The sequence below is a fragment of the Pongo abelii genome, chromosome 10 (genome assembly GCF_028885655.2).
Source record: "Pongo abelii isolate AG06213 chromosome 10, NHGRI_mPonAbe1-v2.0_pri, whole genome shotgun sequence".
Lineage (NCBI taxonomy): Eukaryota > Metazoa > Chordata > Mammalia > Primates > Hominidae > Pongo > Pongo abelii.
Window position 1 is genome coordinate 55,268,316 of NC_071995.2, and position 25,773 is coordinate 55,294,088.

A 25,773-nucleotide genomic window follows, 5' to 3' on the forward strand; every position below is an offset into this window, starting at 1 on the left:
ACAAACAAAAAACAAACAAAAAAAAACTCAGAGATAACTGCTATTAACAACATGATGTTTTGAGATATCTCTTTCTAAACTTTGTTTCCATATTAGTACAGAATTTGTATCCATATTGGTTGGATATGTTCAAGTGATCCCCCTGCCTCAGCCTCCCGAGTAACTGGGACTACAGGCGTGAGCCACCATGCCCAGCTAATTTATTTGCATTTTCGGTAGAGACGAGGTTTCACCATATAGCCCAGGCTGGTCTCGAACCCCAGACCTCAAGTGATCCACCCACCTTGGCCTCCCAAAGTAACGTGCTGGGCTTACAAGTATGAGCCACAATGCCTGACACTGATGTTCATTTTAAAAATTCAATCTCTTACATGGCTTGAAAATCTCTTATGGCTTCCTCCAAAATTACATGTGATCTGAAGACACAAATAGTACATCCCCCTGCCTTTTTTTTTTTTTTTTAAAGAGAGACAGAGAGAGAGATAGGATCTCATTCTGCCACCTGGGCTGGACTCTATTTCTAAATATTAATAATAATGGCTAATGCTAACTAAGTCTTTAAATGACCAGGAACTGTCTTAAAAGCTTTATTATGTATATATTAACTCTTTTACTCCTAAAAACAACCCTAGGAAGTGGGTACTAATTATTATCTTCATTTTACAAATGTGTGTGCATGTGTGTGTCTTTTTAAAAGGCAGAGTCTTGCTCCGTTGCCCAGGCTGGAGTGCAGAGGTGTGATCTCGGCTCACTGCAACCTCTGCCCAGTAGCTGGGATTACAGGTGTTCGCCACCATACCCGGCTAATTTTTTTTGTAGTTTTAGTAGAGACTGGGTTTCACCACGTTGGCCAGGCTGGTCTCAAACTCCTGACCTCAAGTGATCCATCCGCCTCAGCCTCCCAAGGTGCTGGCATTACAGGTGTAAGCCACTATGTCTGACCCATTTTACAAATGGAGACATTAACTAATTTGGCCAAGGTCACAGAGCAGCAATTGGCAAAGCTGGGATCTGAATTCCAGGGGGCAAGCATTCAACCAGTAAGTTTTTTCTAAAGAGAAGCTCTTGCCAGATGTGGTGGCTCATGCCTGTAATCCCAGCACTTTGGGAGGCCGGCGGGCGGATCACGAGGTCAGAAATTCAAGACCAACCTGGCCAACATGGTGAAACCCCATCTGTACTAAAAATACAAAAATTAGCTGGGTGTGGTGGCATGCACCTGTAATGCCAGCTACTTGGGAGGCTGAGGCAGGAGAATTGCTTGAATCCGGGAGGTGGAAGTTGCAGTGAGCTAAGATCATGCCACTGCAGTCCAGCCTGGGTGACAGAGAAAGACTCCATCTAAAAAAAAAAAAAGAGAGAGAGAGAAGCTGTTAACAGTGAGAGCTGTTAAGGGAGTGGGCTAGGAGAGGAAGATATCAGAGAGAAGAGAATTAAGTAGGTATAGCAACTTTTAGGCACAGTAGTGTCCTTCCAACATACATATCACATTTTTAATTATCCCAAACAAGGTGATGCTAAAAACAACGATTTATAAAAGCTGTTCTTGATCTTTCCTTCTTCCAAAAACAAAAAACAAAAGAAGTAGGGAGAAAAGGGGATAAAAAGAAACAGAAATCTTACTTCTCTAACATCTTTCAATAGCTTTCCTTTTTCTTTGACCTCTTCCAAAACCTTGATGGTTAGAAAATAAAGATTTAAAAAGAAGGCACTTCCAGTTGAAATAAAAAGAACTTTTGGCAATTTTTCCCTTGGTAATGACAAACATTTAAGAAAGACTTTAGGTCTATCTTATCTATCCTCAAATGAAAGGAAAACCAAGTAAACAAAACCATCATCTTTTAATTTCACAGCAGTTTCTTCCCCCTCAAAGGCTATTCCTGTCCTAGTTGCAGACAGGGAACTGCTCCCAGTGACGTCAGAGCAGTCTCCCAGCAACGATTAATGAGGGTTGTCCACCACAGGGGTTTCCTGAAAAGCTAGCAAGAAATTATCCACAAATTTGCTGCAATATCAAGATGCAAGGATGTGGTGGAATTTCTCTTAACCCTTATAGCTCCTGTCTCTGGCAAGCATCTAAATAGGTTATTCTTCTAGAATTCTCTCCATTTGCCCTAGGATTATCTTCCTTTTTCTCCTCCTACCGCACCCACCCCCCAAAAATAGATTGTGTTGGTTTGAAACATTTATGGCTGTAATAAATATTAATATAATTGAACTATCATAGAAAAATAAGAATACCTAATGTAAGCTGAGAAGCAGGCATTATTACTCTTTTCACTTCACACAAAGAATTTAGAGTAAATGAAAGCACAGAACAGAAGAGAAAATAAAGATAGAAAATAAACCAGCATATTCTTAAAGGTACTTTTCCACATGTTACACAAACACACATTGACAGATAGGTAAACCTTCAATTTTCCTAGGCTCTAGTTTACTGAGTTTTTCAAACTGACCTCTGCAGCCCTCTAGAAATCAGCGGTATTAAAATGGAGTTGCACGAAAAGGGACTGGAAGCCCAGATACTCAATCCAAAAAAAAAAAAAAAATGGGTTGGGCTGTTATGCTCACACCTAAGAGTATATATAACAATTTCTTCCTAAAGCTTCGCTTTAGCTACATACATCAAAATTAGAATTTTGTTCTAAACTACAATGTCAAGGAATTTTACATAACTACCTATTTTTTAGGTCTGAGAAACAGTGTACAAACTGTCTGTGCAAATAAGGCAGAAAAATTCCAAATCCAAAATTCAACCAAAATTATTCATGGATCCTGGTTCCAGAAACCTGCTCATGAGTTCTTTTTCTTTCCTTATTTAGAAAAAGTAATTAGGTAAAATTAACAGCAGGACATATAGGGTTAATTCAGGCACCTTGCTTCAGCAATTCTGACTTCGGTCTGACCCTATTTTAAAAGGAAACAAACAAAATTATAGCACCCTTAAAACATCCCACTTTGGCTTCAGCTCTATTCAATGGTACCCAGTTACCAACATCAAGTCACAGAAGGAAGAACGCACCGCTTCAGATGGATTTTTCTTCTTCCTTCTCTCCGTCCCCTCCCTCTCAGAAGAAAAAGACTGCAAACAAAATCACTACGTCACTGGAGGTAAAGGGAATCCCATCTCTGCACTCTTTAGAAGCCAAGGCCAGCAAATAAAAACAAGCCAATTACAAGAAAAAGTAATACAAAATAAGAATAAATAAACCCAGAAGAAATCCATGTGACACTCTCAACACATCAAAAGGCATTTTTTAGTAAAAAGGTTTTAACAAATGCCTCCTAGGATGTTCATAATAGAAAAAGCTCCCCAGACATAGCAAAGGCTTATCACATTTAAAGACTAGGGGATAGTTACATAAAGATATAGGACAGACAGGCACATTCACCAGCCAGGTGTGGATAGCTGGGTAATGACACAGTGAAGGATATTTATAGGGGAATCCCTGCTTCCTGCAATGTGCGTCAACAGCATCACCAAAGAGAACAGAAATCACCACTGTTCTCATAAGCTGCATCTGAATGAAGCATTGCTTGAAATAGCCACGGAAGAGGTAAAATCTGAATAGAGTAAAAGTTCTAGCAAACCTAATTTTTATAATATTTTAAAGATAAAAAACAGCAAATGAAAATGCCTAAAAAACCCTCACAAAACTTAGCACTTCAAAATTCTCTAATTTCCCTAGTGTGTATTATACAGTTAAATCAGCCAAGATAGAAAAATATCTTTATAGCTTCTTTCTACCCAGTCTGTGGAGTTCAAGGACTTTTATATAAAAAAAGAAAATTATCCAAAACTCACCCCAGATGGATCTGTACTTACACCAACAGCGGGCTCACATTATTAATGGAGACTTCATTGTAAAGATCTGTTCTGCCGGAATTTTGCCGGAAGAAATTCCTTCTGGGAAACCTGTGCCTCTTCCCCCACCCACAGCCCTCTCCCGCCCCCTTCACCCTTGAATGAAATGATACTGATCCTTGCTGCTGCAGCTCCAGCTAACTAATTGCTCTGACAAGCAGCTCTGAAGCCGACCATGGCCCAGCTGTTCAGAGAGATATCATCCAGAGCTCTGCCAACAGTCACACTGGCACATACACTCACAGACACAGACACAGGCACACACACACACACACACACACACACACACACACAGAGGCTGTAAGAGCACCCCCTCCCACCTCCTCTTCTCGCTCTCATTCAAGTACTTCAGTGGCACGCCTGCCTCCACACTGCTCTGAGGATAGCTTTTAAAGACACAGCAGCAGCTCCTTTCTGCTACATATGTCGAAATACCAAAATAGTCTCTTTAGTGAATAACAAGTTGGAAATATGTATTGAATTAAAAGCTCACCTTTAAATTTACCTTACCTTTTTCTCACCTGCAAAATAACTGAGGTCAGAGATATGATCTTTGCCTAAAAGCTACTGGGCTGGACTTTAGAAATGTAAAATTAAGACCAAACCTTGTTATAGAGAATTTTCTTGCCAGCAAGCTATATTTAGTAAAATTGTTTTTCATTTTGGGGCAGAAGGCAGACAGCACAGGATACCAGTAGCTATCTGTTTCTCTTCCTATTATTTGCCCCCAAAGGAAGGGAAAAATACTTTGGCTATAAAATGAGGGAATAAGGAAACCATGAAGGCATCTTACTGACAGAACTGATGAAAAAGGATGGTAGTGGAAAGTATAAGTACAGGGATGACAATAAGTAGATTAAAATAAAGAAATTGGTACAAAGGAGACCAGGAAAGAAAAGTAATTATTTGAGAAAGTATACATGGCTCTGGAACGGCAAGCTTAGATATGACCCTCAGGTCTTAATTTTTTTTTTTTTTTTTTTTTTTGAGACGGAGTTTCGCTCTTGTTGCCCAAGCTAGAGTCCAATGGCACAATCTTGGCTCACCACAACCTCTGCCTCCCGGGTTCAAGCAATTCTTCTGCATCAGCCTCCCGAGTAGCTAGGATTACAGACATGCGCCACCACGCCCAGCTAATTTTGTATTTTTAGTAGAGACAGGGTTTTTCCAGGCTGGTCAGGCTGGTCTCGAACTCCCGACCTCAGGTGATCTGCCTGCCTTGGCCTCCCAAAGTGCAGGGATTACAGGCGTGAGCCACCGAGCCTGGCCTCAGATCTTAATTTTTAAGAGCTCAAGGAAAGATAGTAATAATCTCTATTGCTCAGAAAGTAATGAACATTACAGGCAGTGCATAATCTGCAACAGCACAAAATAATGTATAGCTATAGTCAAGGCATCCTGATGAAAACAACAAAACCTGTCACAAAGACACATCTATTTATTCATTCAGACAAATACTTGTGTGGTTGGGTTATTACTATGAAAAGGAACTAAGAGAAGCTCTAGGAATAAGAGATAGACCATTAAGGGTCATACAAAAGGTTAAAAAAAAAAAAAAAAACAGGCTCTGGCTTTTACTCTGAGTGAGATGAGAAGCCTTAGGGGGTTGGAAGGCTGATCCCGCAGGGCCAAATCGACCACTGAAAGCAATCTAACTTTTACACTTCATGAGATGACAGGCCATTCGTGGTTTTTAAGCAGATGAATGACATGTTTTTGACCTTTATTTCTTTGTTGCCCTGAAATTTTTACTTGAGAAATTTCTAACATAAACAGAATTTGCAAAACTAGCACAACAATCACCTAGATACATATACAAACTTATGTATACACATATGTGCATGCATATATGTGCATATAATTTTTTTCTGGTCTATTTGACATGCTTTCATGATGACTCTTCATACCTAAAACAATTCAGTACTAATCTCCTAACATTAAGGTCATTCTGAACTATAAGAATAGCCATCAGCCAAATCTCAGATGAGTGGGTAGGTGATATACATGCAAGGCAGATCTAAATAGCACTGCAAAGCCTTCAAAAACTGAACAGACTTTGGAATCATCACTCACAAAAAGCTGCACGGAACTTGAAGTTGAACACAACCAGGTTGAATGTCTGCTAAAATTAAAGTCAATATTCACCACAGGATTTAAACAAGACCCTGACATTCACGACATAATATTCAAATTTTCCAGGATACAATCTAAAATTTCCCAGCATATGAAGAACCACGATAATGTGAACTTGTATAAGAAAAGAGATGAACAGTCAAAACAAGAAGATGACGCAAATGTTGAAATTAACAACCTCACATTACAAAAATATTCCAACAAGGTAGGACAAACATTCTTGAAACTAATGAAAAGACAGAATGTCTTAGCAAAGAAACAGAGGATATAAAGAAGAACCAAATGAAAATTTTAGAACTGGAAAATATAACAACCAAAACATAAAAACTCACTTGATGAGTTCAATAGCAGAACAGAAATGACAGGGGAAAGAGTCAATGAATTTGAAGTCAGATCAACAGAGGTATCAAATGTGAATACTGAATCTCAACACTAAAGGAGAAAAATTTCTTTTTTTTTTTTTTTTTTTTTTTTGAGATGGAGTTTTGCTCTTGTTGCCCAGGTTGGAGTGCAATGGCGCAATCTCAGCTCACCGCAACCTCCACCTTTCCACCTTCCTGGTTCAAGCGATTCTCCTGCCTCAGCCTCCCGAGTAGCTGGGATTACAGGCATGCACCACCATGCCCAGCTAATTTTGTATTTTTAGTAGATATTGGATTTCTCCATGTTGGTCAGGCTGGTCTCGAACTCCCGACCTTGGGTGATCTGCCTGCCTCGGGCTCCCAAAGTGCTGGGATTACAGGCGTGAGCCACTGCAACTGGCCTAAAAAAATTTCCTTATTGGGGGAAAAAAAAAACCAGATCATCAAGGACCTGAGGAACAATACCAAAATGTCTAATATTCAGGATATTAGAGTCCCAGAAGGTGAGGAAAAAGAGTGTACTGAAATATTGAAAGAAATAATGGAAACAAACTTCACAAGTTTGACAAAAGACATAAACCAACAGATTCAAGAAGCTCAGTAATTGCCCCAAACGGGATAAACACAAACAAATCCATGGTAAACTCCTGGATTCATCATAACCTAACAGCTAAACACAAAAAGAGAAAAAATCTGGAAGGCAACCAAAATGAAATGATGCATTCGTTATTAAGGCAATAATGATTCAAATGGCTTCATATTTCTTTTATATATATATATATATATATACATACATACATACATATATTAAGAGACAGGTCTTGCTCTAGCATCAGACTGGAGTGCAGTGGCAGGATTGCAGCTCACTGCAGCGTTAAACTTCTGGGCTCAAGCAATCCTCCTGCCTCCTGGCTCTGGCTCTCAGGTAGCTGGGACTACAGGCATGTGCCCCCATGCCCCCTAATCTATATTTATTTTTTTAGAGAAGAGTTCTTGCTATGTTGCCCAGGCTTCTCTTCAACTCCTGGCCTCAAGCAATCCTCCCACCTCAGCCTCCCAAGTAACTGAGATTACAGGCACCAGCCACCATGCCTGGCAGCTTCATATTTCTTATCAAAAACCAGGAGAATGAGGGCTGGGTGTGGTGGCTCACGCCTGTAATCCCAGCACTTTGGGAAGCCGAGGCGGGCAGATCACCTGAGACCAGGCTGGCCAACACGGTGAAACCCAACCTCTACCAAAAATACAAAAATTAGCCAGGCGTGGTGGTGGATGCCTGTAATCCCAGCTACTCAGGAGGCTGAGGCAGAATTGCTTGAACCCTAGAGGCAGAGGTTGCAGTGAGCCAAGATCGTGCCATTGCACTCCAGCCTAGGCAACAAGAGTGAAACTCCGTCTAAAAAAAAAAAAAAAAAAAGGCCAGGAGCAGTGGCTCACACCTATAATCCCAGCACTTTGGGAGGCCAAAGCAGGTGGATCACCTGAGGTTAGGAGTTCGAGACCAGCCTGGCCAACGTGGTGAAACCTCGTCTCTACTAAAAGTACAAAAAATTAGCCAGGCATGGTGGCGGGCGCCTGTAATCCCAGCTACTTAGGAGGCTGAGGCAGGAGAATCACTTGAACCCAGGAGGCAGAGGTTGCAGTGAGCCAAGACCGTGCCATTGCACTCCAGCCTGGGCAACAAGAGTCAAACTCCATCTCAAAAAAAAAAAAAAAGAAACCATGAGAACTAGAAGGAAGTGGGACAACATTTTTTTTTAAGTGCTAAATGAAAGAACTATAAATACAGTATTCTATATCTAGAGAAAATATCCTTCAGTAATGAAGATGAAATAAAGACATTCTCAGATGAAGGAAAGCTAAGAGAATTCACAGTAGCAGAACTGCACTAAAAGAATGGTCAAAGGACATTTTACAAAAAGAAAATGATAATACAACAAAATATGGAAGACCAGAAGGAAGAAAAACATAAACGGTAAATATTTGATTACATATAATAGACTATTCTCCTATTGAGTTCCTTAAAATGTTTGATGTTTGAGAGCAAAAGTTTTAAGTTGATGGGGTTTTTAATGTATGTAGATGTAACAGATAAGGCAACAACATAAAGAGGGATACGAAAGAAACCTATATGGTGGTAAGTTTTCAAGACTCCACCTGAAATGGTAAAATATCAATTCTAAATATTAAAAGTTACATGTAGCTGGGCATGGTGGCTCACACCTGTAATCCCAGCATATAAGGAGGCTGAGGCAGGAGGATCACCTGAGGCCAGGAGTTCAAGACCAGCCTGGTCAACATAGTGAGACCCTATCTGTACAAAAAATTAAAAAATTAGCCGGGCTTGGTGGCATAGGCCTACAGTCTCAGCTACTCAGGAGGCTGAGGAGGGAGGATCACTTGAGCCCAGGAGTTTGAAGCTGCAATAAGCTGTATCTGTGCCACTGCACTCCAGCCTGGATGACAGAGTAAGACCCCATCTCAAAAAAAAAAAAAAACAGTTAGATGTATATCTACATGCACACATGTGTACATGTACCACATATCTGTGTGTGTATATATGTGTGTATATGTATGCATACATACATAGAGATCTAGAGAGATCTCTAGAGTAACCAATAAAAAACCTATACAAAAAGATATAGTCAGAATCTAGTAGATAAATTACAAAGATTAAAATCCAATACTACAAAGGTTCAAATCACTCAAAGGCAAAACAACAGAATCAACAAGTGATTAAAAAATAAGAGGAACAAAGAAAAAACACATAATAAGATGGTAGACAAAATCTAACATAGTAACAATTATATTAAGTGTAAATTGTCTAAAAATGCCAGTGAAAAGACAGAGATTGTCCAAATACATTTTTAAAAATGACCCAATTACATGCCATCTACAAGGAAAAGAAAAGAAAAATTTCTGCTGTTTAAGCCACCTAGTCTGTGGTATTTTGCAACGGCAGCTGAAGCTGACTAATACAAGTAGAAAGATATCAATAATCTAACTTTCCATCTTAAGAAACTAAAAAGAGGAAAACAAAATACATTCAAAGGAATCAGAATGAAGGTAATAATAAAAAGTAAAACTCAATGAAATTGAAAACAGGAAAAAATATGAAACAAAAAACTGGTTCCTTCAAAGGATAAATAAAATTGATAAATCTCTAGCAGACTCAGATGAGATCTTGCCTAGGTGACAGAGCAAGACCCTGTCTCAAAAAAAGAAAAAAAAAATCCACTATCATGACAGATGTTTCATCCTAAGGAAAAAAAATCTTTTTCCTGTTATTGATAGTTCTGATTGTTCTGTATTTTTTTCTGTGGAGTCAAAAGGTATCAAAATATATCACTGTAAGTGGAAAAAGTGAGAAACAGAAATCAGCTTGGCACAGTGGCTCATGCCTATAATCTCAACACTGCGGGAGGCTGAAGCCTGAGGATCGATTGAGCCCAGGAGTTCAAGATCAGCCTGGGCAACATGGTGAGACCTCGTCTCCCTTGTCTCTATTAAGAAATAAAAAAAGAAGGCCAGGTGTGGTGGCTCACACCTGTAATCCCAACACTTTGGGAGGCCAAGGCAGGAGGAGCACTTGAGCTTGAGAGTTCAAGAGCAGCCTGGGCAACTAGTGAAACCTCATCTCTACGAAAAATAGGGCTGGGCACGGTGACTCACACCTGTAAACCCACCACTTTGGGAGGCCAAGGCAGGTGAATCACCTGAGGTCAGGAGTTCAAGACCAGTCTGGCCAACATGGCAAAACCCCGTCTCTACTAAAAATACAAAAATTGGCCAGGTGTGGTGGCACACGCCTGTAATCCCAGCTACTCAGGAGGCTGAGGCAGGAGAATTGCTTGAACCCAGGAGGCAGAGGTTGCACTGAGCCAAGACTGTGCCACTATACTCTAGCCTGGGCGACAGAGTGAGACTCCATCTCAAAAAAAAAAAAAAAAAAAAAAAGAGAAAGAAAAATTAGCCAGGCATGGTGGCACACACCTGTAGTCCTAGCTACTCAGGAAGCTAGGGCAGGAAGATTACTTGAGCCCAGGAGGTTGAGGCTGCAGGCTGCAGTGAGCCATGATCGCACCACTGCACTCCAACCTGAGCAACAGAGGGAGGCACTGTTTCTAAACAAAAAAAGAAGCAGAAATCAAGTAGTATTGGCTGTTTTTCCATTTTCATTTATGTGTGAATTTTTCATATAAATTTGGGTACATAAAGCATTAATGCAAGTCAAAATGTTTCAGTGAACAAGTTTCAGGAGTTCAATTCTAATTATAAATAAACCTGTTGAATTTTTCTGGATAATGCCAGAATTTGGATTATTTGAAAATCAAGGCCGGGCACAGTGGCTCACGCCTGTAGTCCCACCACTTTGGGAGGCTGAGGCGGGCGGATCATGAGGTTAGGAGATTGAGACCATCCTGGCTAACACGGTGAAACCCCGACTCTACTAAAAATACAAAAAATTAGCCAGGCGTGGTGGCAGGCGCCTGTAGTCCCAGCTACTCGGGAGGCTGAGGCAGGAGAATGGCATGAACCCGGGAGGCAGAGCTCGCAGTGAGCCGAGATCTCGCCACTGCTCTCTAACCTAGGCGACAGAGCGAGACTCTGTCTCAAAAAAAAAAAAAAAGAAAAGAAAAGAAAATCAAGTAAATTTCTTACTGTTGGCAACTAAATAGTGTTTGCAGCATTTTTATCATGCAGTTAATTACATCCATTCACTATATTTTTCTAATTCAGTTGTCCTACATCTAAGTACATGGTTTGCTTTTTGGTTTTTGGTTTTTTTTTTGAGACAGAATCTTGCTCTGTCGTCCAGGCTGGAGTACAGTGGCAGGACCTCGGCTCACTACAACTTCCGCCTCCCGGGTTCAAGCCATTCTCCTGCCTCAGCCTCCCGAGTAGCTGGGACTACAAGCATGTGCCACCAAGCCCGGCTAATTTTCTGTATTTTTAGTAGAGACGGGGTTTCACCATGTTAGCCAGGATGGTCTCGATCTCCTGACCTCGTGATCCACCTGCCTCAGCCCCCCAAAGTGCTGGGATTACAGGCGTGAGCCACAGCGCCTGGCCAGTACATGGTTTTAATGTTGTCTGTCTTCTGTGCTGTTCCTGTAAGTTCGTTATTAAAATACATTAAACTCAATCAGGCACAATGGCTCATGCCTGTAATCCCAGCACTTTGGAAGGCCGAGGTGGGCAGATAATCTGAGGTCAAGAGTTTGAGACGAGCCTGGCCATGGTGAAATTACATCTCTACTAAAAATACAAAAATCAGCCAGGCATAGTGGCGCATGCCTATAGTCTCAGCTACTCGGGAAGTTGAGGCAGGAGAATCGCTTGAACCCGGGAGGCAGAGATCGCGGTAAGCCAAGATCGCGCCACTGCACACCAGACTGGGTGACAGAGCAAGACTCTGTCTCAAACAAATTAATAAAATAAAAATAAAATAAAATACATTAAACTAATAAATAAAATAATCCAACTTTAATAACAACAATAAAAAAATGGGAGGAGACTGTGTTGAAACTACGTGTTGGATTCATGGAAGTTAAACTATTCTCTATTGTTATTTATGTTTAAATTCCCATAAGAAAATTTTTGAAAAGAAAAAAAAGCTTACATGAGTGAAGAGAAATGAAGCCTGAGATAAACTTCCAAAACTTCTCCGATATCTGGATGGCAAATAAAACTACATCAAATGGTTGGGCGTGATGGTTACCCTCTAATCCCAGCTACTTGGGAAGCTGAGACGGGAGGATACCTTGAGCCCAGGAGTTCAAACTGCAGAGAGCTATGATTGCACCACTGCACTCCAGATGGGGCAACAGAGCACGACCTCACTCAAAAAATAACTAAAACCAAAAATAAACAACTACATCAAATGTCTAAAGAATGAGAACTCACGCCTGTAATCTCAACACTTTGGGAGGCCAAAGTGGGAGGATCACTTGAGCTCAGGAGTTCAAGACTAGCCTGGGCAACATAGGAAGACCCTGTCTCTAAATAAAATTTAAAAATTAGCTAGGCGTTGGCCAGGCACAGCGGTTCACGCCTGTAATCCCAGCACTTTGGGAGGCCAAGGAGGGTGGATCACGAAGTCAGGAGTTCAAGACCAGCCTGGCCAAGATGGTGAAACCCCATCTCTATTAAAAATACAAAAATTAGCCGGGCGTGGTGGCGGGTGCCTGTAATCCCAGCTACTCGGGAGGCTGAGGCAAAGAATTGCTTGAACCTTGGAGGCGGAGGTTGCAGTGAGCCAAGACCATGTGCACCACTGTACTCCAGCCTGGGCGACAGAGTGAGACTGAGTCTCAAAAAATAAAAATAAAATACAAAATTAGCTAGGCGCTCACCTGTGGTCCCAGCTACTCAGGAGGCTGAGGTGGAAGGACTGCTTGAGCCCAAGAGGTTGAGGCTGGAGAAAGCCGTGATGGCACCACTGTACTCTAGCCTAGGTGACAGAGCAAGATCCTGTCTGATTAAAATTAAAAACTGTCTAAAGAATGAAAAAAGAGATGTAGAACGAAGAGCTGTGGCTGTAGAAGGCAAAATCTGCTTATGTGATGAATAAGACATAATCTGAATTAAGCAATAATTAAGACTAAAAAAACAATAGTGTTCATTCACATCAACAGGATATAAAAGGAAGCAATAAGTAAGGCCTGTGGATGTTGAGTACTGAGGGAGTATGTGCCATTTCTATAGCATGTAGCAGATGGAGAATTCATAAAGAAAATGTCAGCATTTCATTTTAGCAAGTCTTTCTACTTCTCCCCACTGAGAGATTTTCTCTAGGTAAAGCATAAAAACTAACAGTAACTAATTCCCAGATTTTCTACTCACTAATTATGTAACAGGCAAACTACTACTGTACCTGTTTGAATGTCATATATAAAATGGGGTAACTCTGTCTTGCGAGATATTACAAAAATTAGAAACAAATCACTAACACACTATGTGATTTGTACATGGCACAGAGTAGGCACTTAATAAATTGGAGTCAATATTGTTATTACTGAGTTTATATGAAAACAAGTCATCATTAGAGTCAGGAATGATATACGGATGCTCACCATCACCATCTCTATTCATTATTGAATGGGAAGGCTTAGACAAAAGCAGTAAGACATAAAAAACAAAGAAGGTGTAATTAAAAAGAAACAAAACTTTCCCAAATTTAACCAATGTGGCTGTCTAGTACCCAAGAAAATCTAAGTACCAAACATTTAGCATTTAAAAGAATTCAGCTGAAATGAAGATCAATGTACTAAAACTAACAGTGTATCTATATTCTAACGGTAGAAAAAGGAAATACAATAATTAACAAAACTACTTAGGGTATGGAAGGCTGAGGCAGGAGAATCACTTGAACCCAAGAGGCGGAGGTTGCAGTGAGCCAAGATGGCGCCACTGCACTCCAGCCTGGGCAACAGAGCAAGACTCCAACTCAAAAAAAAAAAAAAAAAAAAAACTATCTAGGGAAAAGAGATCTTTAATGAAAAATTCATGAAATGTTATTGAAGGGTATAAATAACCCAAACAAATGGAGTCATAGATCATATCTCTGGCTAGAAGGACTCAATATTGCAAAGCCAGTTCCCCCATGTTAATCTTTAAGTTAAATTCAATTCCAACAAAAATGTCAATGGAGTTTAAATAAGATGAACAAGGAAGGAAAATCTGCCATACTAGGCAAAGGCTTTTTTTTTTTTTTTAGATGGATTATCACTCTGTCACCCAGGTTGGAGTGCAGTGGCATCATCTCGGCTCACTGCAACCTCTGCCTCCTGCACTCAGGTGATTCTCCTGTCTCAGCCTCCCAAGTAGCTGGGACTACGAGGTGCACGCCACCACACCCAGCTAATTTTTGTACTTTTTTGTAGACATGGGGTTTCACCATGTTGGCCAGGCTGGTCTCAAACTCCTAACCTCAAATGATCCACCCACCTCAGCCTCCTAAAGTGCTGGGATTACAGGCGTGAATCATGGCATCCAATGCATAAGCTTCTTATATAGTAATTAAGATGTGGGAATTGAGCAGATCAATGGGAAAATAATAGAGATCCTGTACATGCCCCAAAACTTGATTATATTAGAAGCATAATTAAATACAGTACCAGATGTGTTGGGGCAATTAGTTATCCACACAGAAAAAAAATCAGAGCCCTATTCACACCACACACAAATATAAATTTCTGGTAGATTAAAGACTTACACATGAAAAGTAAATCCTTAAAATGTTCAAAAACAGATATACAAGATTCTTAATGACCTCAGCATAAAGAAGGATTTCTTGAATAAGAATTAGCACAAATCAGAAAAAACACTGAAACTTTTGATGACTTCAAAATTGAAAACTTCTATACAATTTAAAAAATTCATAAACAGTTAAAAAATAATCTACAGACGGCAAGTTTTTTTGTGAAACATACAAATAGGACAAATAATTGGTACTCAGTATATACAAAGAATTACAAACCAAAAAGAAAAAGACAAGTAAGTAATTAGAAAACTTGGCAAAGACTAAAAATTAGAAACCCAAATGACTAATAATAAAGAGAAATTCATCTTCTCCTAGGAATTAGGAAAATACAAATTAAAACCAAAAATTTCATGTCACACCCAACAGACCACCAAAAGCTTTTAAAAATTAATGTCTTACAATTTCCATGTACTGATATATCAATAAATTGTTAATTTCATTGTTGAGTTATATACCATTGAATAGATAAAGCACAATTTATTCATTTATATGTTGAGGAATATCTGGGTTGTTTCCCATTTTTTATTTATTTATTTTTTTTAGATATGGGGTCTTGTTATGTTGCTCGAGCTGGCCTCAAACTCTTGGACTCCAGGATCCTCCCACCTCACCCTCCCCAATAACTAGGAACTATAGGTGCGTGCCACCATACCCAACTATTTCCAATTTCTAACTATTACAAATAGAGCAGGTATAAAAAATCATATATAAATCTTGACATGGACATATGGATTCATTTCTCTTGCATAAGGACATAGAGGGAGAATGGGTCTCTCTTGTGGTAAGAATTTTTTTTAATTTTTTTATTTTTTTGAGAGAGAGTCTCGCTCTGTCACCCAGGCTGCAGTGCAGTGGTGCAATCTCGGCTTACTGTAACCTCCACCTCTGGGTTCAAGTAATTTTCTGATTCAGCCTTCTGAGCAGCTAGGATTACAAGCGCACGCCACCACACTCAGCTAATTTTTGTATTTTTAGTAGAGACAGGGTTTCACCATGTTGGCCAGGCTGGTCTTGAACTCCTGACCTCAGGTGTCTGCCCACCTCGGCCTCCCAAAATGCTGGGATTACAGGCGTGAGCCACCACGCCTGGCCTAATTTTTTTTTTTTTAAGTCTGTTTCAAAGTGGGTGTACCATCTTTCTTATCAGTAACATGAGAGTTCCAACTGCTCCACAGTCTCATCAACATTTGGTATGGCCAGACTTTTTGTTTGATGGATTTTTTTTCTTGTTGTTTTTGAGACAGAGTCTCACTCTGCCACGCAGGCTGGAGTGCGGTGGTGCAATCTCAGTTCATGTAACCTCTGGCTCCCAGGTTCAAGCGATTCTCATGTCTCAGCCTCCAGAGTAGCTGGAACCACAGATGAGGGTCACCATACCCAGCTAATTTTTTGTATTTTTAGTAGAGATGGGGTTTCACCATGTTGGCCAGGCTTATCTCAAACTCCTGGCCTCAAGTGATTTGCCTGCCTCAGCCTCCAAAAGTGCTGGGATTACAGGAGTGAGCCACTGCACCCTGCCTGCATTTTTTTAATGAGTAATACTGAACATCTTTTCATGTGCTCATTTTTCAACCCTGTATCTTCTCTGGCCGAGTGTTTGTTCACATCTCTTGTCCATTTTTTAATTGGGCTGTCTTCTTATTGATGAATTCTAAGAGTTCTTCATATATTCTACATGTGAGTATTTTCTAAAACTTACATTTTCTGTCAGTATGAAACTTGCGTTTTCATTTTCTCAACAGTGTCTTTAAAAAAGAATTTTATTTTCGAGACAGGGTCTTGCTCTATTTCCTAGGTTGGAATGCAGTAGGATGATCACAGCTCACTGCAGCCTCGACCTCCCAGACTCAAGCGATTCTCCCACCTCAGCCTCCTGAGTAGCTGGGATTACAGGCATGTGCCACCATGCCAGGCTAGTTTTTGTTTGTTTGTTTGCTTTTCCTTAGTAGAGTCCACCTCCACCTCCCACAGTGCTGGGATTACAGGCATAAGACACCACACCCAGATCTATGATCCATTTTGAGTTAATTTTTTGATGTAAGTTTGAAGGTTTGTTTTTAGTATATGGTTTATCCAATTGTTTAAGAAACACTTCTTGGCCAGGCGCGGTGGCTCACGCCTGTAATCCCAGCACTTTGGGAGGCCGAGGCGGGCGGATCACGAGGTCAGGAGATAGAGACCATCCTGGCTAACACGGTGAAACCCCGTCTCTACTAAAAATACAAAAAAAATTAGCCGGGCGTAGTGGCAGGCGCCTACAGTCCCAGCTACTCGGGAGGCTGAGGCAGGAGAATGGTGTGAACCCGGGAGGCGGAGCTTGCAGTGAGCTGAGATGGCGCCACTGCACTACAGCCTGGGCAACAGAGCGAGACTGTCTCAAAAAAAAAAAAAAAAAAAAAAAAAAAAGAAAGAAAGAAACACTTCTTAAAAGTCATCTCTTTCCCATTGAAATGACTTGGCAACTCTGTCAAAAATCAACTGACATGTTTATTTCACATACCATTTTAATTAATGAACTTTTATAATAAGTCTTGAAATCAGGTAAAGTCTTCCAACTTTAATCTTCATTTTCAAACTTGTTTTGTCTATTCTAGACTCTGTGCTTCCAGACAATTCTGTCAATTGGAATTGTATTGAATCCATGGACATGGGAAGAATTTTAAAATATCAAGTCTTCTGATCCATAAGCAATGTTTTGATCCATAAGCAATGGTATTGCATGTGTCTTATCAAATTTAGCCCTGAGTATTTCATATTTTTATGCTATTTGTACATGGTATATTTTATCGATTTCAGATTGCTCCTGCTAGCATATAAACATATAATGGGTTTTTATATATTGACTTTGTAACCTGCAACCTTCCTAAATTTTTCTAGTTTTATACATTTTATGATACTCTACATACATGATGCTATCCTCTGCAGTGGGAAAACTGTTTTTCCCTTTTCAATCCTATGCCTTTTACTGTTTCCCCCACCCCCTTACTTAGTACACAGACCAGAACCATCAGTACTATGTTGAAAAGAATCAGTAAGAGCAAATACCCATGCCTTTTTCTTATTCTTAGGGGCAGAGAATTCAGTATTACCACTAAGTATTATATTAGCTGTAGGTTTTTCATAAATGCCCTCTATCCAATTGAAGACATTTCCTTCTCATTTATTCAGAGTTTTTAACATGAATGAAGCCTGAATTTTCTTTTTTTTTTTTTTAAAACCCAGTGGTTCTTAAGGAAGCTGAATTTTGTCAAATGCTTTTTCTGCTTCTATTGAGATGATCATGGGTTATTTTTTCAGTCTGTTAACAGAGAATTACATTGGTTGAATTCTGAATGTAATGAACCTTGAATTTCTGTGATAAACCCTACTTGATCATGATGTATTGTCCTTTTTACATATCGTTTGCTTTAATTTACTAAAACTTTGTTAAAGATTTTTGTATCCATGTACACAAGAAAATTTGGTCTGTAGTTTCCTTATATCTTTATCTGGTTTTGGAATCACAGTAAGGTTGGGCTCATAATATGAATTGGGAAGTGTTCCTCTATGTTCTTCAAAAGTTTATGTAGAAATGGTATGTCTTAAATTCTTGATAGACTTCAGCAGTAAAGCCATTTGGCCCTGTGGGTGAGTTTTTAAACTATAATTTCTCTAGTAGACATAAACCTATTCAGGTTATGTTTCTTTTTGAATGAGCTTTAGCAGTTTTTGTCTTTCATGAAATGTGTCCATTTAATATAAATAGTAAAATCTGGCCGGGTGTGGTAGCTCACGCCTGTAATCCCAGCACTTTGGGAGGCCGAGGCGGGCGAATCATGAGGTCAGGAGATCAAGACCATCCTGGGTAACACGGTGAAACCCCATCTCTACTAAAAATACAAAAATTAGACAGGCGTGGTGGCGGGCACCTGTAGTATCAGCTACTCGGGAGGCTGAGGCAGGAGAATGGCGTGAACCCGGGAGGCGGAGCTTGCAGTGAGCTGAGATCACGTCACTGCGCTCCAGCCTGGCCAACAGAGCGAGACTCTGTCTCAAAAAATAAATAAATAAACAAATAAATAAATAGTAAAATTTACTGGCATAAAATGGCTTATGATAGGCCAAGCGCGGTGGCTCTCCCCTGTAATCCCAGCACTTTGGGAGGCCAAGGCAGGTGGGCGAATCACCTGAGGTCAGGAATTTGAGACCAGCCTGGCCAACATAGCAAAACCCCATCTCTACTAAAAATACAAAACTTAGCTGGGCATGGTGGCACATGCCTGTACTCCCAGCTACTTGGAAAGCTGAGGCAGGAGAATTGCTTGAACCTAGGAGGCAGTGGTTGCAGTGAGCCAAGATCGCGCCATTACACTCCAGCCTGGGCGACAGAGCAAGACTCCATCTCAAGGGGAAAAAAAAAAAAAAAAAAGGAATGGTTCATGATATTCAATGCCTGGAAAATCATCAGTGATGTTCTCTCTCTCATTCATACCTGATACTGGTAAGGTGTGTCTTCTCTCTTCCTTTCTTAGTAAGTCTGGCTAAAAGTTCAATTTTGTCAATCTTAAAGAACTAGCTTTTAGTTTTGCTGATTTTTTTTTTTTTTTTTGGCTTTTTAGTTCATTAATTTTTGCTCTGGTCTTTACAATTTCCTCTCCTTTGCTTACTTTTAGTTTGCTCTTCTCTTCTAATTTCTTAAGGTCAATGATTTTAGATTTTTCTGCTTCCTAATATAACTATTTAATGCTATAAACTTCCATTAAGTACTTCATTAATTGCATCCCACAAATTTTTCCATATCATGTTCCCATTTTCATTCTGTTAACATTTTCTAATTTCCCTTATTAATTCTTTGTAGACAGAGTTTCAGAGTGTGTTAGCTTTCCAAATGGGGATTTTCCAGATATTTTTATGTCACTCATTTCTTTTTTTTTTTTCTTTTTTTTTTTTTTTGAGACAAGAGTTTCTCTCTGCCACCCAGGCTGGAGTGTAGTGGCACGATCTCGGATCATACCATTTCAACCCCTGCCTCCCAAATTCAAGCAATTCTCCTGCCTCAGCTTCCCAAGTAGCTGGGACTACATGCGCATGATGGTATGCCCAGCTAAATTTTTTTTTCTATTTTTAGTAGATAATGGGGTTTTGCCATGCTGGCCACGCTGGTCTTTAACTCCCAACCTCAAGTGATCTGCCCGCCTAGGCCTCCCAAAGTGCTGGGGTTACAGGCGTGAGCCACCGCGCCCAGCCAAATTTAGGATTTAAATACACAAAGTATGTTTTGTCATAAAGGGATTTAGTTAGAAATTAGTAATAGAGGCCGGGTGCAGAAGTGTATACCTGTAATCCTAGTACTTTGGGAGGTCAAGTTGGGTGGATCACTTGAGGCCAGGAGTTTGAGACCAGGCTGGCCAACATGGCAAAATCCTGTGTCCACTAAAAATACAAAAAAAAAAAAAAAAAAAATTAGCTGGGCATGGTAGTGTGCACCTGTACCAACTACTTCAGAGGCTTAGGCAGGAGAATCAGTTGAACCCAGAAGGCGGAGAGTGCAGTGAGCCAAGATGGCACCATTGCACTCCAGCCTGGGTGACAGAGTGAGACTCCATCTCAAAAAAAAAAAATTCTAAATTTATTGAAACTTATTTTATGGCCCAAGATATGGTCTATTTTAGTAAACATTCTATGAACACCAGTAAAGAATGTGTATCATGCTGTTGTTGGAGTGGTTAAGTGTTAACTGGGTTAAGTTACTGATTTGTGTTTTACTTATTCTACCAATTATTTAGAGAGTAGTGTTGAAATCTCCAACTATACTATCCTCCCACCTCAGCACCCCGAGTAGCTGAGACTACAGGCACATGCCACCATGCCTGGCTAAATTTTTTTTTTTTTTTTTTGATGGAGTCTCGCTCTGTCACCCAGACTGGAATGCAGTGGTGCAATCGCGGCTCACTGTAACCTCCACCTCCTGGGTTCAAGTAATTCTGCCTCAGCCTCCCGAGCAGCTGGGACTACAGGCGCCCATCACCACACCCATCTAATTCTTGTATTTTTAGTAGAGGTGCGGTTTCACATGTTGGCCAGGCTGGTCTTGAACTCCTGACCTCAAATGATCCACCCACGTCGGCCTCCCAAAGTGCCGGGATTACAGGCGTGAACCACCGCGCCCAGTCCCCTGGCTAATTTTTGTATTTTTTGGTAGAGATGGTGTTTTGCCATGCTGCCCAAGCTGGTCTTGAACTCCTGAACCCAAGTGATCCACCTGCCTTTTCCTCCCAAAATGCTAGGTATAGGTGTGCACCACATCTGCTTCACATATTTGGAACTATTACTAAATGTATAAACATTTATGATCATTAAGTCCTCTTGAAGAACTAACTCCTTTTTCATCATTAAATAAGCTGCTTATATTCATGGTAATATTCTTTGTTCTGAAATCTACTTTGATATTAATACAGTAAAATCTTGATTTCTTCTAATTGGTGTTTGCATGGTATATCGTCTTTCATCCTTCTACTTTTAGTCTGTGTATTGAAATATATTTAAAAGTTTCTTGTAGACAGCATGCGGCTGGGTCGTGTTTTTAGATGCAATCTGATAATTTTCACCTATTGGTAGTGGTGATTAGATTGTTTGTATTTAATGGGATTACTGATATGGTTGGATTTAAATTGACCACACTTGTCCAATATGTTCATTTTCCTTTTTCTCTTATCTTTTAGATTAATTAAGCATTCTTATGATTCAATTTTATCTCCTTTATTGGCTTACTAGCTACACCTCTTTGCTTTTTTTAAGAACTGGTTTATTTAGTGTATACTTTTATCATAATCTATCTTAAAGTAATATACCACTTCATATATAAGAATCGTAAAACAGTATACAGTTGATTCTTGAACAACACAGGTTTGAACTGCACAGGTCCACTTATATGTGAATTGTTTTCAGTAAATATATATATATATATATATATATATATTTTTTTTTTTTTTTGGTCGCTCAGGCTGGAGTGTAGTGGCGTGATCTCAGATCACTGCAACCTCTGCCTTCCGGGTTCAAGCAATTCTCCTGCCTCAGCCTCCCTAGTAGCTGGGATTACAGGCATGCACCACCATGCCTGGCTAATTTTGAATTTTTAGTAGAGACAGGGTTTCACCACGTTGGCTAGGCTGGTCTCGAACTCCTGACCTCAGGTGATCCACCCACCTCAGCCTCCCAAAGTGCTGGGATTACAGGCATGAGCCACTGTGCCTGGTCTCAGTAAATACATTGGGAATTTTTTTGGAGATTTGCAACAATTTGAAAAAAACTTGCAGACAAACTGCATACCACAGAAATATTTTTAAAAATTAAGAAAAAGGTATGCCAGCCTGATCAACATAGTGAGACCCCCATCTCTAAAAAAAAAAAAATTTTTTTAATTAGGCATGGAAACCAAGAAGCAGGGAGCTAAGGTGGGAAGATTGCTTCAGCCTATAAGTTTGAGGCTATAGTGAGCCCTCATTATGCCACCGTACTCCAGCCTGAGCAACAGAGACTGTAGGAAAGGAAAGGAATAAGGAAAAAGGAAGGGAAGGGGAAAGGAAAGAGGAAAGGGAAGGAAAAAGGAAAGGAAAGGAAGAAAAAAAAGAAAAGAAAAGAAAATGTGGCTTTTATATGGATGCAGGATTGCTTTAAGAAAGGCATAGCACTGGGCGCAGTGGCTCACGCCTGTAATCCCAGCACTTTGGGAGGCTGAGGCGGGCGGGTCACGAAGTCAGGAGATCGAGACCATCCTGGCTAACACGGTGAAACCCTGTCTCTACTAAAAATACAAAAAATTAGCCGGGCATGGTGGGGGGCGCCTATAGTCCCAGCTACTCGGGAGGCTGAGGCAGGAGAATGGCTTGAACCCGGGAGGCGGAGCTTGCAGTGAGCGGAGATTCACCACTGCACTCCAGCCTGGGCAACAGAGCGAGACATGTCTCAAAAAAAAAAAAAAAAAAAAAAAAAGAAAAGAAAAGCATAGGCCGGGCACAGTGGCTCACACCTGCAACCCCAGAACTTTGGGAGGCCAAAGGGGGCAGATCACCTGAGGTCGGCAGTTTGAGACCAGCTTGACCAACATGGAGAAACCCCATCTCTACTAAAAATACAAAATGAGCCGAGCGTGGTGGCACATGTCTGTAATCCCAGCTACTCGGGAGGCCGAGGCAGGAGAATCGCTGGAACCTGTAAGGAGGTTGCAGTTAGCCGAGATCGCGCCATTGCCTGGGCATCAAGAGCAAAACTCTGTCTCCAAAAAAAAAAAAGGCATAAAGCAAGCACACTGGCTCATGGCTGTAATCCCCACACTTTGGGAAACTGAGGCAGGAGGATCATTTGAGGCTGGGAGTTCAAGACTAGCCTGGCCAACAATGCGAGTCGCTGTCACTACAAAAATTAAAAACTAGCTGGGTATGGTGTCATGCACCTGTGGTCCCAAGTTTTCAGGAGGCTGAGGCAGGAGAACCACTTGAGCCCAGGAGTTCAAGGCTGCAGCGGTGTGTCATGACTGTGCCATTATACACTCTAGCCTAGGTGACAAAGTGAGACTGTCTCCAAAAAAAAACCTAAGAAAGGCATACCTATAGACTGTAATATGATTCAAGAAAAAGAGGTCATCATATGACAACTAAAGCAAAAGGAAGATGAAGGATCTAAAGCTAGAGAGTTTAATGCCAGCAAAAGATGGTTTCATAATTTTAGAAAGAAATTGGGTTTTAAAAATGTCAAGATAACAGAAACAGCAGCTTTTGCCAACCAAGAAGCAACAGATGAGTTTCCAGACACCATTAAGAAAATCACTAAGAGCCTGGGCAACATGGCAAACCCCATATCTACAAAAAATACAAAAATTAGCCAGGCTCGGTGGAGCAGGCCCGCAGTCCCAGCTACTCGGAGGCTGAGGTGGGAGGATTGCTTGAGCCTGGCAGGCAGAAGTTGCAATGAGCCAAGATCGTGCCACTGCACTCCATCCTGAGAGACAGAGTAAGACCCTGTCTCAAAAAAAAAAGGCAAAACAGTCAAACATAAATTGTGACTATTTCTGTAAAGTTAGAATAAGTGTGCCTGCCTCTCCTTTCCCCTCCTCCCCTCTTCCATCCCTGAGACAGCAAGACCAACCCCTCTTCCTCCTCTTCAGCCTACTTAATGTGAAGACAAGAATGAAGACTTTTACGATGATCTGCTTTCACTTAATAGTAAATGTATTTTCTCTTCCTTATGATTTTCTTAACATTTTCTTTTTTCTAACTTACTGCATTGTAAGAATATGGTACACAATACATATACAAAATATGTTTTAATCAACTGTTTATGGTTATTGTTAAGGCTATTAATCAACTGTTTAATTGTTAATGAACTGTTTATGTTACTGGTAAGGCTTCTAGTCAACAGTAGACGATTAACAGTTAAGTTTCTCTGGAGTCAAAAGTTATATGTGGATTTTTGACTGCATGGGGGGTCAGTACCCCTAACCCCCACATTGTTCAAGAGCCAATTTGACCTTGTACTACTAATTCACCTCTCCCAATCTTTTGGGCAACTGCTGTCACCCACTTTATTTCTGCACATGTTATAAACCCCACAGAAGTTTCATTATTTTTGTTTTGAACAATTATCTTTTAAATTTCTTTCCAAATAAAATAATATTTTCTCCACAGATTTCTGATGATCTGCATTATTTTATATTATTTTATTTTTTTTTTTTTTGAGACAGAGTCTTGCGCTGTTGCCCAGGCTGGGGTGCAGTCGCACTATGTCAGCTCACTGTAACCTCCGCCTCCTGGCTCAAGCAGTTCTCCTGCCTCAGCCTCCTGAGTAGCTGGGACTACAGGCACATGCCACCACGCCCAGCTAGTTTTTTTGTATTTTTAGTAGAGATGGGGTTTCACCATGTTGGCCAGGCTGGTCTCAAACTCCTGGCCTCAAGTGATCCGCCCACCTCGGCCTCCCAAAGTGCTGGAATTACAGGCATAAGCCACTGCGCCCAGCCTGCATTATTTTATTTCTACCTAAATTTTGATTTGGTGTAGTTTTCTCCTGTCTTATAACACTTTCTGTAGCGGTGGTCTGATGGTGGTGAATTCTATCAGCTTTTGTTATGTTTTTAAAAGGCCTTATTTCATCTGCACTTTTTATTGTGACATAATTCATACACCATACAATTCACCCATTTAAAGTGCACAATTCTATGGCTTTTAGCATATTCAGAGTTATACTACCATAATCAAAATCAATTTTCAAACACTTTATCACCCCCAAAAGAAACCTTATACTCATTAGAAACAACTTCTGATTAAGGGTAGGGGGAACGGGGTATAGGGAGAGATTTGTTAAAGGATACAAAATTATAGCTAGATAGGAGGAATAAGTTCTAATGTTCTATACCACTGCAGCACAACTATAATTAACAATAATTTTTAGTTTCCAGTAACTAAGAGGATACTAAATGGTCCCAATCCAACAAAATAATAAAATTTGAGATGGATATACTAATTACCCTCATCTGATCATTACACATTAGAGTATCAAAACATCATCACTATGTAACCCATAAATATATACAATTATTATATTATGTCAATTTTTTAAAAAGGCTGAGTGTAGAGGCATGTGCCTATACTCCCAGCTACTTAGGAGGCTGGGGTTGGAGGACTGTCAGAGCCTGAGTTCAAGACCGTAGTGAGCTAGGATCACACCACTGTGCTCCAGCCTGGGCAACCAAGACTCCATCACTTAAAAAAAAAAAAAAGGCAAAAGAATGAACTTCCTACTTTCTCCCAATTCCCAGCCCTAAGCCACTAATGTTTTGCCCATCCTGGACAGTTTCCTCTTCAATTTTGAAAGGTATTTTCACTGCATATAAAATTTTAGGTTGATAGGTTTTTTCATCTAGTATTTTAATGTTATCTCTCAGAATCATTAGCTTGCAATGATTCCGATAAAAAGTTTGCTGTAATTCTTACCTTATGTATTAGTTTGCTAGGGCTGTCATATGAAAATAGCACAGACTGGGTGTCTTTTTTTTTTTTTTTTTCAGATGGAGTATCACTCTGTCACCCAGGTTGGAGTACAGTAGTGCGATCTCAGTCAACTGCAACCCTCACCTCCCGGGCTCAAGCAATTCTCCTGTGTCGGCCTCCAGA

At 40.4% G+C, this 25,773-nt stretch overlaps 1 protein-coding gene across 16 annotated transcripts in view; it reads right to left on the reverse strand.

Annotated features, from left to right (window-relative positions):
• The window catches only part of R3HDM2 (R3H domain containing 2), a 179,112-nt gene that overhangs the window by 85,117 nt on the left and 68,222 nt on the right, over nucleotides 1-25,773 (reverse strand). For 6 of the 16 annotated variants that reach the window (XM_054526437.2, XM_063711585.1, XM_063711588.1 and 3 more), the window contains one exon: nucleotides 19,943-20,038. The gene's annotated coding sequence lies outside the window, so the exon portion shown is untranslated. 16 annotated transcript variants of the gene reach the window in all.